Consider the following 14,736-nt stretch of genomic DNA (forward strand, 5'->3'; position numbering starts at 1 on the left):
GCACGTCCTTGTCCCAGCGCAGCGTTTAGTTATCCATTCAGCAAACCTTTGAACGCAGGCGCAAATACCCTGCCAACGCCCCACATGCCACAGTTCTAAATGCTAACATTTCGCGACTGCTTGCGCTGGAAATGTTGCCTTTTAGGCTGGTGGAGACAGAAGCATTCCGCGACCTGATGGCGGCAGCTGTCCCACGTTACTCGGTCCCCAGCCGCCACTATTTCTCCCGGTGTGCTGTCCCTACATTGCATAACCACGTGTCACAAAACATCACACGTGCCCTGAACAACGCTGTTTCAGCCAAAGTCCACCTAACCACAGACACGTATACAAGTGCTTGTGGGCAAGGCCGCTACATCTCGTTGACGGCACACTGGGTTAATATTGTGGAAGCTGGGACCCAGTCTGAGCGAGGGACGGAACACGTCCTTCCCACACCAAGGTTTGCAGGCCCTACCTCAGTCAGGGTTTCACCCACACTCTACAGCTCCGGAATGTCATGCTCCTCAGCCTCCTCCTCCTCCTGCGCATCCTCATCCACTGTACCCTCCACACCAGTCCCAAGCTGGAAGCACTGCAGCACTGCCTCGGCGAAGCGGCAACAGGCTGTGCTGAAGCTAATCTGCATAGGTGACAAACCCCACAATGCAGAAGAGATGTGGACAGCTCTGAAGCAGCAGGCAGATCACTGGCTCACACCTCTGAACCTAAAGCCAGGAAAGGTCGTGTGTGACAATGGCCGGAACCTGGTGGCGGCTTTGAGGCGAGGCCAGCTGACACATGTTCCATGCATGGCCCATGTGCTCAACCTCGTGGTTCAGCGGTTTCTAAAGTCATATCCAGAGCTGTCTGATCTGCTGGTAAAAGTTCGCCGCCTGTCTGCACATTTTCGAAAGTCACCTACTGCTTCAGCCGGCCTTGCCGGCTTTCAGCACCATTTGCATCTTCCGGCTCACAGACTGGTGTGTGATGTCCTGACGCGTTGGAATTTAACTCTGCACATGCTGGTCAGGATATGTGAGCAGAAGAGGGCAGTTGTTGAGTACCTGCATCACCTAAGCCGTCGGGAAATGGGTCAAACTCCACACATAACACCTGAGGAGTGGAGATGGATGTCCGACCTATGTACCATCCTCCAAAACTTTGAGGACTCCACCAAGATGGTGAGTGGTGATGACGCCATTATTAGCGTCACCATACTGCTTCTCTGCCTTCTAAAACGGTCTCTGCTCAAAAACAAACATGATGCATTGCAAGCGGAGCGCGATGAGTTGGAGCAAGAAACAGTAGTGGGTGTGGGTGATAACACACAGCCCAGCCTCGTCTCATCACAACGTGCAGTGGAGGACTATGACGAGGAGGAGGATGAAGACATGGAGCAACTCTCCGGCCAAATTGAGGATATGACATGCACACCAGTCATATCCTCGGTTCAGCGTGGCTGGCTAGAGGACAGGGTAGATGAGGAGGAGGACAGCATGTTCAGTGTTGGTCAGGATACTGAAGTACTGGCTGTTAAGAGTCTGGCGCACATGGCTGACTTTATGGTAAGCTGCCTGTCTCGTGACCCTCACGTTAAGAACATCTTGGCCGACAATCATTACTGGTTGGTAACACTGTTAGACCCACGCTACAAGGAGGACTTTATGTCTCTTATTCCCGAGGCGGAGAGGTCAGCCAAAATGCAGCAGTTCTGGAAGGCCATAGTCACGGAAGTAGGCAAAGCATTCCCCTCACAAAACGCTAGCGGCATAGGTTAGGAATCAGTGGACAACCAAGGCGTACAGCCGAGAGGGGCACAAGTCCAATCCGCCAGAGGTAGGGGAACAGTCTTTAAGATGTGGGACAGTTTTCTCAGCCCCTCACGTACCACAGCCCCTGAGGTACGGGGTAGTGCCACAAGAAATCCTAAGTTTGCCCAGATGCTCAAGGAGTACCTTGCAGATCGAACAACTGTACTCCGACATTCCTCTGTGCCTTACAATTATTGGGTATCCAAGCTGGACACGTGGCATGAATTGGCTCTCTACGCCTTGGAAGTCCTGGCATGCCCTGCCGCTAGCGTTTTGTCAGAGCGTGTTTTTAGTGCCGCAGGTGGAATCATTACAGATAAACGCACCCGCCTGTCAACTGAAAATGCTGACAGGCTGACTCTGATCAAGATGAACAAGGGTTGGATTGGGCCAGACTTCACCACACCACCAGCAAATGAGAGCGGAATTTAAAGTTTGTAACAGGAATTTGCCATGTACCTCCACTCACGCATGGGTACACACTTCTGGACTTTGGATAATCGCTGGACTGCTCCTCCCTCTCCTCATGCACCACCATGATGACCGTTACAATAGATAGGCCGTTGTTTCAGGTATACCCCCAGTGGTAAATTTTTTCGCCCATTCTTTCAGAATGGACATTACAACGACAGGAGACCATCTCCTTTGCAATGGGAACAATGTTTTGAGGCCCTCATGCACATCTCTATCCAGGGACAATGTGGAGCCTCCCAATTTTTGGCTGCCCTGCCAAAGGACTATACTACAATAGACCCACTTCCTTTACAATGGGCACTTCAGGTTTACAGGCCATCATGCACGTCTGTATGCAGGGGCATTGGTGAACCTCACAATTTTGGACTTCCCTGGCAAAGGAAAATACTACAAAGACTCACTTCCTCAAAATGGGCACATTAGACTCAAGAAGCCTTCATCTACGTCTTTTCTCAGGGACATCGGAGTGCCACACAATGTTTTCACGTAAAATCTTTCATGTAATCTCAAAAAGTAACATACACCAGCTCTATCTCACTATTGGGTATGTGCCCTTAACATTTCCACCATGAAAATTCATTTTGATGTCATTTTGGAAGGTTTTCTGGCGAGTCTGTAAAAATGGCATAAAACGCGGACAAAATTGTTCACAGCTGTGACTTTTGAGTGATAAATGCTTCAAGGGGTCTTCCCCATGCTGTTGCCATGTCATTTGAGCACTCTTCTGAGACTTTTGTGACATTTTTAGGGTTTCTACATGCTGCCGGGGGGGTCATTTCATAAAAATACTCGGGTCTTTCATAGGATAACATTGGGCTCGGTGCTTGGGCAGAGTACACGAGTATCTTGGGATGCTCGGCCCGAGCCTCGAGCACCCGAGCTTTTTAGTACTCGCTCATCACTAATTATTATGAGATTTGATTTTACCTGATTGTTATTACTAACCATGCACATGTAACTGGTGGCATGAATGGTAAATGATCGCCCAGGCTCATGAATCTACTTAAGTGCTTTGTAAAAAGCAGCTGTGTTAACAAGATTATACTGCTCCATGATAATGTATATTGAAGATAACCGAGCATCCTTTCCATGTACTGTCTACTATATTCTGGTTGATGACTATGTAAATTACACTATTCTTAGGCAATTATAAAATAAAAAAGGAAAGAGGACTGCACCTTGTGCGATATGTTTTAAAAAAAATAGTATACAAAGCAGAGGTACCCAACAAGGGGGAGTGCTCACCTTTAAATTGATATTAGAAGGGTATCTCGCTCTGTTGTAGTATAAACGGACCAGTAGTGACTGCTGATGTCTGGCGTCTCCTGGAGGGTCTTCCTTTCTCCAAAAAAATTCCGGACTGTTCCTGAAAAGCTTTTAAGACACTGTAACCTTTTAAGACACTGAATAAAATAGCATATTTTACCTTTCATTTAAACTGATGCTACATTTTTTTCAAGTGACAGTGCCAAGTATAGTATATTCTTTCTACTATATACAATGAGTACGAAAAGTATTCAGACCCCTTTACATTTTTCACTCTTTGTTTCATTGCAGCCATTTGGTAAATTCAAAAAAGTTATTTTTTTCTCAATAATGTACACTCTGCACCCCATTTTGACAGAAAAAAAAATGTAGAAATTTTTCCAAATTTATTAAACAAGAAAAACTGAAATATCACATGGTCATAAGTATTCAGACCCTTTGCTCAGACACTCATATTTAAGTCACATGCTGTATATTTCCTTGTGATCCTCCTTGAGATAATAGGACTCCAGTTGTGTTTACTTAAACTGATAGAACTTGATTTGGAAAGGCACACCTGTCTATATAAGGCTATGTTCACACATTGCATCTTTTTCCTGAGTGCATCTTGACTGCATCTTTTTCCTGAGTGCATCTTGACTGCATCTTTTTCCTGTGGTCTCAGAAAAAGCAGTTTGTGGGCCAAAAATGACGTTTTGCTGCATTTTACCGCATTTTTGCAGCGATTTTGTTAATGCGTTTTTTTAAAGGAGAAACAAAATATTATAGGACAGGATAATTGATAGATAGAATAGATAGAGAATAGATAGATAGTAAATAGGTATATAGATAATAGAAAGAACAAATAGAATTAATAATAAGAAAGAACAGAACATAATAGCTTGATAGAGGGATAGCTAGCTTGGCCAGCTTCCATTTTTTTTTTTTTTGTTAAAAAAATGACGTGGTGTCCCCCCCATTTTCATATCCAGCACAGGAACAGCCGCAGCCATGGGCTGCAACCCTCAGCTGTATGCTGTTGGTTGGCTGGTTTTGAAAGCTATGAACCTTGATGTATGAAAGTTATGAGCCTTGGCTGGTTATAAAAAATAGAGGGCATCCCATACTTTTTTTTTTAAATTATTTCATTTATTTGAAAAAAAAAAAAAAAGACGTGGGCTGTCCCCATTTTTTTTAAAACCAGCCAAGGTACAGAAGACAACTGGAGGCTGGCTGATATTATCGTTATTTTGCCCTTTCCAGCCTAACAATAGCAGCCCACAGTCGCCCCAGAAGTGGAGCATCTATAAGATACGCAGATTATGGTGCTCAGCCCAGCTCTTCCCATTGCCCTGGTGCGGTAGCAATCGGTGTAATAAGTAGTTAATAACAGTTGCCACTAAGGCCTATCTTAGTGATGGCAGGCGTCTGAGACACCCCTCATCACTAATCTGTAAGTTAAAGTAAATAAACACAAACACCCAAAAAATCCTTTATTTGAAATAAAACACAAAAAAGCACCCTCTTTTACCCCTTTATTAACCCCCCAACACCCCTCCAGGTCTGACGTAATCCAAACGAGGTTCCACGATGCTTCTAGTATTGCTACATATCTGAAGCTCACAGCGAGCGCCATAGAACAAGACTGCTATCTGTGAGCTCCACGCAGCAACTGAAGTTAGCCGCGCGATAAGCAGTGATGTCACTCAGGTTACCCGCGGCCACAGCTGTAGTCCTCCACCTGTGAGAGCAAATCACCCGAGTGACTCAACTGAGACGCGCGATCAGCGGGACGTCACTCAGGTGATTTCCGCTCATAGCTGGAGTCCTCCACCTGTGACAGCAAATCACCTGAGTGACTGAAGTGAGCCGCGTGTTCAGCGGGACATCACTCAGGTGATTTGCTGTCACAGGTGGAGGCTATGGCTGTGGCTAACCTGAGTGATGAGCAGTCCTGTTTTATGGCACTTGCTGTGAGTTTCAGATATGTAGCAGTGCTGGAAGCGTCGTGGGACCTTGAGCGGATTACGTCGGACCTGCAGGGTTGTGCTGGGGTTAATAAAGTGGGGGTGCTTTTTTGTCTCTTATTCCAAATAAAGCATTATTTCGGTGTTTGTGTTTATTTCATTTCACTTACAGATTATTGATAGGGCGGTCTCATAGACACTTGCCACTACTAATCTAGGACATAGTAGCAGCTATGGGCTGCTATTAACTCCTTATTACCCCGATTGTCACTGCATCAGGGCAATTGGGATGAGCTGGGCAAAGTCCCGGGACTGTCACATCTAATGGATGCGGCATTTCTGGGCAGCTGCTGGCAGATATTTTTAGGCTGGGGGGTGCCTCATAACCATGGGTATCCCCAGCCTGAGAATACCAGCCCCCAGCTGTTGGGCTTTATCTGTACTGGTATTAAAATTGGGGGGAAACCGCACGCCGTTTTTTTAAAATGTATTTATTTATTGTATTGTGCGATATAGACCTCCCACCGGCGGCTGTAATTGGTTGCAGTCAGAAAGCTGTCACTCAGCATGGGGACGTGTGATGCCCTGGACTAGCCAGGTAGTCACAGATAGACCCCCGCACTACACCTGTCCTCCAAAAAGGTGTCATCAGCCAACCATTAAACCCTAGTCACCACCCTCAGTGCTTGATGGACACACCAGGGGGCGGAGCCAGGCAGTTGGCCACGCCCACCGAGGAGTTCAGAGGGCCTGAGGCAGGAAACACAGGCAGATCAGTTTTAGTGTTAAGAAGTGAAGGAAGTCAGGCCTGTAGGATAGGCCTGTGACAGTCTGACAGGTGCCAGGGTTGGAGCCCGGGAACCTTTGGCTAGGAGGCAAACGGTGGCCTTAGCCTGCAGGAGCCGAGAAGACGGCTTGGTGGAACGGGGGTGGACCGGGACAGGGTAGTGGCCCGCCGGTACCGACCCGGGGAACCGACTCGGAAACCAGAACACACAGGGGGCACTCAGACCCTGAAACGAGGTCCAGAATCCACTGGACTGAGTTAATTAACTGATTGCAGTCTGGACTATAGGTCCTTTCCCACCCAAGTCCTGACTGAAGACAACAGCCCAATGAGGGGGATAGAAAGCCACCGCACAGGCAGAGAGATCCCACGGGCCAGCATCTGTGGGCAAAAGGGCTCTCCCGGCATCCACAAAGTCGAGGAGCGGACTCCCATCGCTGAAGCGCAGGCAGCCCAAGTACACAACACGGTGCGGGAGAAAGGCCGGGACCACCGAACTGGGTGGGGGACCAGACGCAGCCGGCTGTGGGCACCGACCACCATCGACTTGGTTTACCAGAGACTTGTGTGTGTCAATAACAGTGAGTGCAGCAGTGCCATCCAGCCGCGCACCACCCTGCACCGCCCAGCTCTCCCCAACGGGTCCCGGGGCCATCATCCCTACCCACGGAGGGGTTAACATCTTGCTGCACTACTATCTTCCCCGGGTGCCCAGTAATCACAGCGGTGGTGTCTACCTTCACCACATCCCGTCGGTAGCGTCACGAACTCAAGCGCGGCTCCGGCCGTGCACCTACCTAACCACCACCAAAAGCGCCAGCATCCCCTTTCAGAGCGAAGTGACCCCGGCTCCGGAGGCGCTCAAGCCACCCACCAATGAGCACGGATCCGAGCGGCTCGGCTGCAGCCAAGCACGGGGCGGTACAGATGAGTCTGACTGCAAACAATCACAGCCACCTGTGGGCGGGGGAAGCAGTGCATATCCAATGAAGGTACTGAGCGGCCCGGGAAGTAAATGACAGGATGCAGGACCAGTGTGACAACTACACTGCACTGGTGATCAGTTTGTATGAAGCGCTTGCTCCTACCTTTGCGCTAGATTCTGGTCCCCATTGACTTTATGGGAACCGGAATCTAGCCAGATACCAGGAATCAATACCCCGCTGACTCCGAGTCAGTGGGGGATTGATCTGCCAGTCCTCCGAAATGCAGAGACAAGACGCAAAAATAATTGACATGCTGCATCTTCAAAAATGCAACCAAAATGATGCCAAAAAGAGATGCCTTGTGCGGACTGCAAAATAGAAATCTCAGACTTTGCTAGGAGAAGAAAACGCATGCATTTAAGTGCAGATTTGTGACATTAAAAATGCACCAAAAACGCAGTAGAAGATGCAGCGTGTGAACATAGCCTAAGACCTCACAGCTCACAGGGCATGTCAGACCAAATGAGAATCATAAGATCAAAGGAACTGCCCAAGGAGCTCAGAGACAGAATTGTGGCAAGGCACAGATCTGGCCAAGGTTACAAAAGAATTTCTGCAGTACTCAAGGTTACTAAGAGCACAGTGCCGTCCATAATCCTTAAATGGAAGACATTTGGGACCACCAGTATGTAAAAATAGCAACAAAAAGAGGATAATATCCTCCAAAAATTAAGTATTACTCACAGCAAGTTGGGCTGCAGTGTGTACATCGCCCAGGCCAAAAACTAGTGCTCTACCAGAACACCGTTTAGCTGTAGCTAAACCCCCACTAAACTGGAAGCATCACAGGTGCAGGAGAAGCAAATCACACACACACACACACACCTCCATGGAATGGAGGGGGGCGAATGCTAGATGATAAAACTGCACACTAGTGGCTTGCATAGAGCGCTGTTCACACATGCAGATAATAGTCACAAACCCGCAGCCTATTAGGTGACGCCCATACTATTAGATCAGGCGGCTGCCAAGCCATACTCCACCTGTGTATCATGCACGGACAGACACTCTATAATGCAAGGCCCAACAGAAAGGGGCCTGGCTGTATCCTGTACAAACAAAAAAATATGAGGTTTTTGTTGGTATTTATGGCCATAAAACATAAGCCTACAACCCTCGTCACGAGACCTCATGCTTGTAGGTCCCTACACTAAATATAAAAATAGCAACAAAAAGAGGATAATATCCTCCAAAAATTAAGTATTACTCACAGCAAGTTGGGCTGCAGTGTGTACATCGCCCAGGCCAAAAACTAGTGCTCTACCAGGATACAGCTAAACCCCCACTAAAGTGGAAGCATCACAGGTGCAAGAGAAGCAAATCACACACACACCTCCATGGAATGGAGGGGGGTGAATGCTAGATGATAAAACTTCACACTAGTGGCTTGCATAGAGCGCTGTTAACACATGCAGATAACACAGTCACAAACCCGCAGCCCATTAGGTGATGCCCATACTATTAGATCAGGCGGGCTGCCAAGCCGTACTCCACCTGTGTATCATGCACGGACAGACACTACAATGCAAGTGTGGCTCCCCTGAGGCTACCGTCGCCACAGAGATATTGCACCTCAGCCAGAGGTGTGGTATACCATCCCGGATATGAATGGGGTCAACTACCGGTGTACAGACTAAACTTGCAAACACCAATTGGTAGGCATATGTCGCGGGCGGCGGGGTGCTGCGCTTGCTAACGCTCGGGTCCGGCGCTGCTGCTGCTGCTCGGTGGCTCGAGGGGTGGGCCGGAACAAAGGACTCGAGCGGCGCTCCTCGCCCGTGAGTGAAAAGGAGGGTGGTTTGGTTTGGGGATTTAGTCCGTGACGCCACCCACGGGTTGTAGTGAAGATGGGCACCACCACTGCTGGTGACGGGGATCCCGGGAGCGATGGTAGGGAGCAGCTGGGATGTTGTTTTCCCCCTTCGTGGGTAGGGGCTGGAGGTCCCAGGGCCCGGTGGTGTGACGGGGAGGCAGGGTTGGTGAGGTGCACAGTTGCAGGGACAGCGCGGTGCGGTGCCGGATGGCACGGGTGTACTCACTCAGCAAGAGATGCACAAAGCCTCCGGTAAACCAAACGGCTGGATGGACGGGTCCCACAGCCGGCTGCAGTGTCTCTCCCCGGACAGGTGATAGCGGCTGTCTTTCCCAGCACCTTTGTGTACTGTCTTGACTACGATGGGTCCCCAACGGTAGTCCGCTCCCCGGTGAATGGATGCCGGAAGAGCCCGTTTTGCCTGCAGGCGCTGGCCCTTGGGTCTCTAGCCGTTGGCGGTGGCTGTATACGCTCACGGTGCGGACAGTTGCCTTCTAACAGGTCTTTGGTAGTTAGGAAACCCCTGGGGTTCCTGTCACACTCGGATTTGACTGTTGACGGCAGCTCCAGGCCTAGTCGGGGTCCAATGGCCATGCCTGTGTGTGCTGGCTTCACTTCGCTCCCCGTTCGGTACCGGCAGGCCACCGCCTGACCCCGGTCCTACGGTTCCGCGTTGATCCACCACTCCTGCAGACGGCCACCACCGTTTGCCAACCCTGTTGTCAGTGCCTGGGCCACAAACCCAGACACTCTCCATTTTACTCCTCTCACTTCAACCTCCTGAACAAAACTATCCCTTTTCCCGCCACCAGGCCTGTGAACTCTTCGGTGGGCGGGGCCAACTGCCTGGCTCCGCCTCACCTGGTGTGGACATCAGACCCTGGAGGGAGGCAACAAGGGTTTTGTGTTTGGCTAATGTTACTGTCTGGGGTGGTGGGTGTATGTGTGTGTTACCTGTGAAGACCTGACTAGTGGAGGGCGCCACATTCCCCCTTGGTGAAATGCAGACCGTCCGCGGGCTGCCCGTCCATCACCGGTTTTATTTTTCAACTGTAAAATATAAATAACATGTGAACAGTAAACATATAAAACATAAGCATTCTTTTCAGGTCACTTCAAACGTTGCACATAAAAACATTTTTTTTTAATCACAGACGGATGGACGGATGTCTTCTGCTCTCCCACCCAAGCAACCTAGCCCTGATGCTGCCCCTAAAAAGTGGGCAGCACTCCTTGACCCCAGTCCAGGTTCAGGCTGCCTGAGCGGGAACGGGTACGGTAACTCGCACCCAACTGTCACTTCAGGGGACCCCACGTCCAAGGGGGACCCCTGACCCCCGGAGGATGGCCACCGGTCCTGGTGGTGGCCGGGCCCCAGCCTCCTCTTTTGCGGGCCCTTCCTCCAATCTGCCTCTCCGGAGGCAGCAACGGTATCCATCCCACAACACTATTTACAAACCCACAAGTTCATGGGTGGCCTGCTAGTTCTCGGCCATGTTCATGAGGAGTTTCTCATGTGGGTATGGGGGGGTGTTAACGGAACAAGGACAACTACAGTCCCAGTGGGGACGGTTCTCTTTTTGGATAGTAATCAGATGATTTTTTGGTTTGATTCATTGTCATTCATTCACATAAACAATGGTGCTGGGGTCCCAACGGGGACAACTGTATGCAACGGCGGACCGCTGCCTATTCCACCTCTTCCTCTGAGGTGACCTCGCCCTCCGCTGTCAATATTGCAAACATCCGGTGGCAGGCCTGGTGGGAGAGGGCCGCCCGGTATCCGTTCCCACCGCCGCGCGGGACATAGAAAGCTACTGGCGCACTGCCGTTTGGGAGACTTTCACCCACTTCCTCGGACTCCGAGACCGGTTCTGTGTCAGCCCCCGAGCCGCTGTCATCCGACTCCAGGGGGCTAAAGGTGGGACCCGGCAGGACAGCAACGGTTTCTAGCTGAGCCCAGACTTGTGGTTCTCCAATGATAAGTGACCCTTCATCAGCCGGTGTACGGAGGCCCGCCATCGGTTCTTCTAAGTCAACCGCTCCAGCTATTGGTTGGCTGGCGTCCTCTTGGGTCTCCGGGCCCTGGTGGGGCAACACGGACTCCGCCACCTCCATCGGGAATGGCGGCCTGAGCGGGGCTGTATGGGCGGCCAGCACAGGCGATGGAGCGGGCCCTGCTGGGGCCAGGGTTAGACCGAGTCCTTCAGCCGCAGCGGCCGGTCCTTCAGGGACACAAGGGCGTAGGTCACTCACCAGCATCTCTAGCATGGCCTCTATTTCATGCGCCCGCACGACCGTAGCCAGCTCCTCCATCCCAGTGGTCCAGAGATCTAGCAGGTCCCGTACTTGGGCCCGGTTATGACAGCACAACAGCATCACTTGGGTTTTCAGCCATGCCGCCGTCCCGGGGGCAGGCTCCGGAGACTCAGGCCTCACAGGTGGTGCGGACATGTTGCAAGCTGCTTCCAGGAACCGGGTATCTTTGCAGAGTCCTGGCGTCCCCGCTTTTATGGCCTCGGTTACATTAGGCAGACTTTCACCCGCCCCCCTTTGGTTCTCTTTAGCACTTCCGCTTTGGGGGCGGGGCTTCGCTTTCGCGCCTTCCCTGCTCGGTGAAGACGCTAGAGCGGGAGATTTTAGTGGCAAAGATGGCGGCGCTTCAAATTTTTCAGCCGGACGCTGCCGGCGGAGATCACAAGGCGCACTTCTACTGGTAAGTAGATGGGTTCAATCCTGCTCGTGATGCCTAGTTGTCGCAGGCGGCGGGGCGCTGCGCTCGCTAACGCTCGGGTCCGGCGCTGCTGCTGCTCGTTGGCTGTGAGCGGTGAGCCGGATCTGGGGACTCGAGCGGCGCTCCTCGCCCATGAGTGAAAAGGGGGGTGGTTTGGTTTGGGGTTTTAGTCCGTGATGCCACTCACGGGTTGTGGTGAAGATGGGCACCACCGCTGCTGGTGACGGGGATCCCGGGAGCGATGGTAGGGAGCAGCTGGGATGTTGTTTTCCCCCTCCGTGGGTAGAGGTTGGAGGTCCCGAGGCCCGGTGGTGTGACGGGGAGGCAGGGTTGGTGAGGTGCACGGTTGCAGGGACAGCGCGGCGCGGTGCCGGATGGCACGGGTGTACTCACTCAGAAAGAGATCCACAAACTCTCCGGTAAACCAAACGGCTGGATGGACGGGTCCCGCAGCCGGCTGCAGTGTCTCTCCCCGGACAGGTGATGGCGGCTGTCTTTCCCTGCACCTTTGTGTACTGTCTTGACTACGATGGGTCCCCAAAGGTAGTCCGCTCCCCGGTGTATGGATGCCGGAGGAGCCCGTTTTGCCTGCAGGCGCTGGCCCTTGGGTCTCTAGCCGTTGGTGGTGGCTGTGTACCCTCACTGTACGGACGGTTGCCTTCTAACGGGTCTTTGGTAGTTAGGAAACCCCTGGGGTTCCTGTCACACTCGGATTTGACTGTTGACGGCAGCTCCAGGCCTAGTCGGGGTCCGATGGCCCTGCCTGTGTGTGCTAGCTTCACTTCGCTCCCCGGTCGGTACCGGCGGGCCACCGCCCGACCCCTGTTCTACGGTTCCGCGTTGATCCACCACTCCTGCAGACGGCCACCACCATCTGCCAACCTTGTTGTCAGTGCCTGGGCCACAAACCCAGACACTCTCCACTTCACTCCTCTCACTTCAACCTCCTGAACTAAACTGTCCCTTTTCCCGCCTCCAGGCCTGTGAATTCCTCGGTGGGCGGGGCTAACTGCCTGGCTCCGCCCCACCTGGTGTGGACATCAGACCCTGGAGGGAGGCAACAAGGGTTTTGTGTTTGGCTAATGTTACTGTCTGGGGTGGTGGGGGTGTGTGTGTGTTACCTGTGATGACCTGGCTAGTCCAGGGCGCCACACATACACTGGGTCATGGATAGTGGCAGCAACCCCCATAGATGTATTCATGGGACCATAAGTCCCATTTCTGGTCCCAATAGTGTGCGTGGGGCCTAGTCGGTGGGTGTGTGGGAGGAGTCAGAAAGTGAGAGTAGACAAGAGGAACTAGGAAGTTCAAAGTCAGTCAGCCTGTCAGGCAGTGAGAGAGAAGGAGTAGAGGAGTGAGGAGGTGGGCTGTCAGGAGAGGACAGTGGCAGAAAGGACAGAAACAGAAGGAGGTTCCTGGTGGAGATCCTGGGGTCTTGTTAGGCCCAGGTGACACCCAAAGAATGAAAGGATTCCAGGGCCACGGAAGGGCAATTGTCCCATGACCTGTTCCACTGATAACATCAGGTGGAGGGATCTGGCTGCATTCAGGGATGGTCCCTAGACAGAAGGAAGAAAGACAATTCCTCAAAAGTAAAACCGAAGGCCTGGGAGATCGTTGCAAGCGCCCAGGGCCACATCCCGCCACAGACCCCCGGTGAAGACGAATGCTCAAGAGCAGACACGAGCGTCAACCGGGAAGGCTGCAGGAGCACAATTGCGGAGTACTCAGGACCCAGTACACCCAAAGAGGTGGGGGAGGAAGACTCCGATCCTGGCATCAACTATCGGATGATGGAGATGCGGCAGCTGGCCCGCCGGTTGCGGAAACATATGGAGGAGGCCGAGCGGCAGGCGGGGAAAGGTGCTGGACCGGAGTGTACAGGCAACCCCCAGGCGGCATCCAGTGGAGCGGAGAGCCAAGAGTCCCAGGCCGCTGCGACCAGACCGAGTAAGGGGAACATCGCCCCCACTGAGTCAAGCCCGGAATCTCCCGCAGCGCTCCTACCCAGTCCCCCGGCTAATGAACTGGAAGCCACCGCAGAGCGCATCAGGGTATGGGCTGCCACCGCGGAACCCGGGAGCGGAAGCATCACCCCTGGCCGGCAGAGCCCCGATCTCATCCTGGGGCCCCTACCTAGCCCTCCCATAGGGGAGCCTGGTGCCGTCTCCCCATGAGTAAATTGGGACGCCACACCGGTCCCCGAGAGTGGACTGGCAGTACCCATAAGGCCGTAAATGACCGAAGCGGCCACGACGCTAGTGTGCCAGTGGCAAATAGAACACTTCAGGTTGGAACGAGAGCGCCGGGAGGCGAATTGGGCCAAGAAGGAGGCTGCCAACCTGGCTGACAAGGCCCGAATGCGAAAGACCAAGAAGGGCAAGCACGGCCCAGTCCGGAGGGGCCAATTCATAGACTTTGACCTAGAGAGAGGCTGGGGCTTTATCCGCGAGCCTGGATTGGGCAAGGACATCTTTGTGTCCCGCCGGGACATAGAAGAGCACCTGCACCAAGGTCACCCAGGGAGCGACGACAGGATTGGCGACCGCGTTGAATACACACGCCTAATGGGGACCAGAGGGTGGTATGCCCTGGACGTGCATGTTTGACGCCCTGGACCCCAGGGGTCAAAGGTAATAACATCTACCACATACATACACACACCCATCCTCTGTGAGGTCACACACATGTCACCCGAAAGGGAGACCTGTTGCCTCCCTCAGGGCCAGTAGAGCACACCAGGAGGGCGGAGTAAGGCGGAAAGGCACGCCCACTGAGGAGACTACTGTCCTGGGGCAGGAAGTTCGAACAAGAGTAGTTTTGGAGTTGACAGTGAGTGGTAGAGGAGCAGCTGTAAGGGACCCGGGTAGGAGCCTGGGCCCCCTTAGAGAACGTCAGGCAGGCAGTCGGTGGTGGCCGTCTGCAGGAGTACCGGTA

The sequence above is a fragment of the Anomaloglossus baeobatrachus genome, chromosome 9, assembly GCF_048569485.1.
Source record: "Anomaloglossus baeobatrachus isolate aAnoBae1 chromosome 9, aAnoBae1.hap1, whole genome shotgun sequence".
NCBI classification, from domain to species: domain Eukaryota; kingdom Metazoa; phylum Chordata; class Amphibia; order Anura; family Aromobatidae; genus Anomaloglossus; species Anomaloglossus baeobatrachus.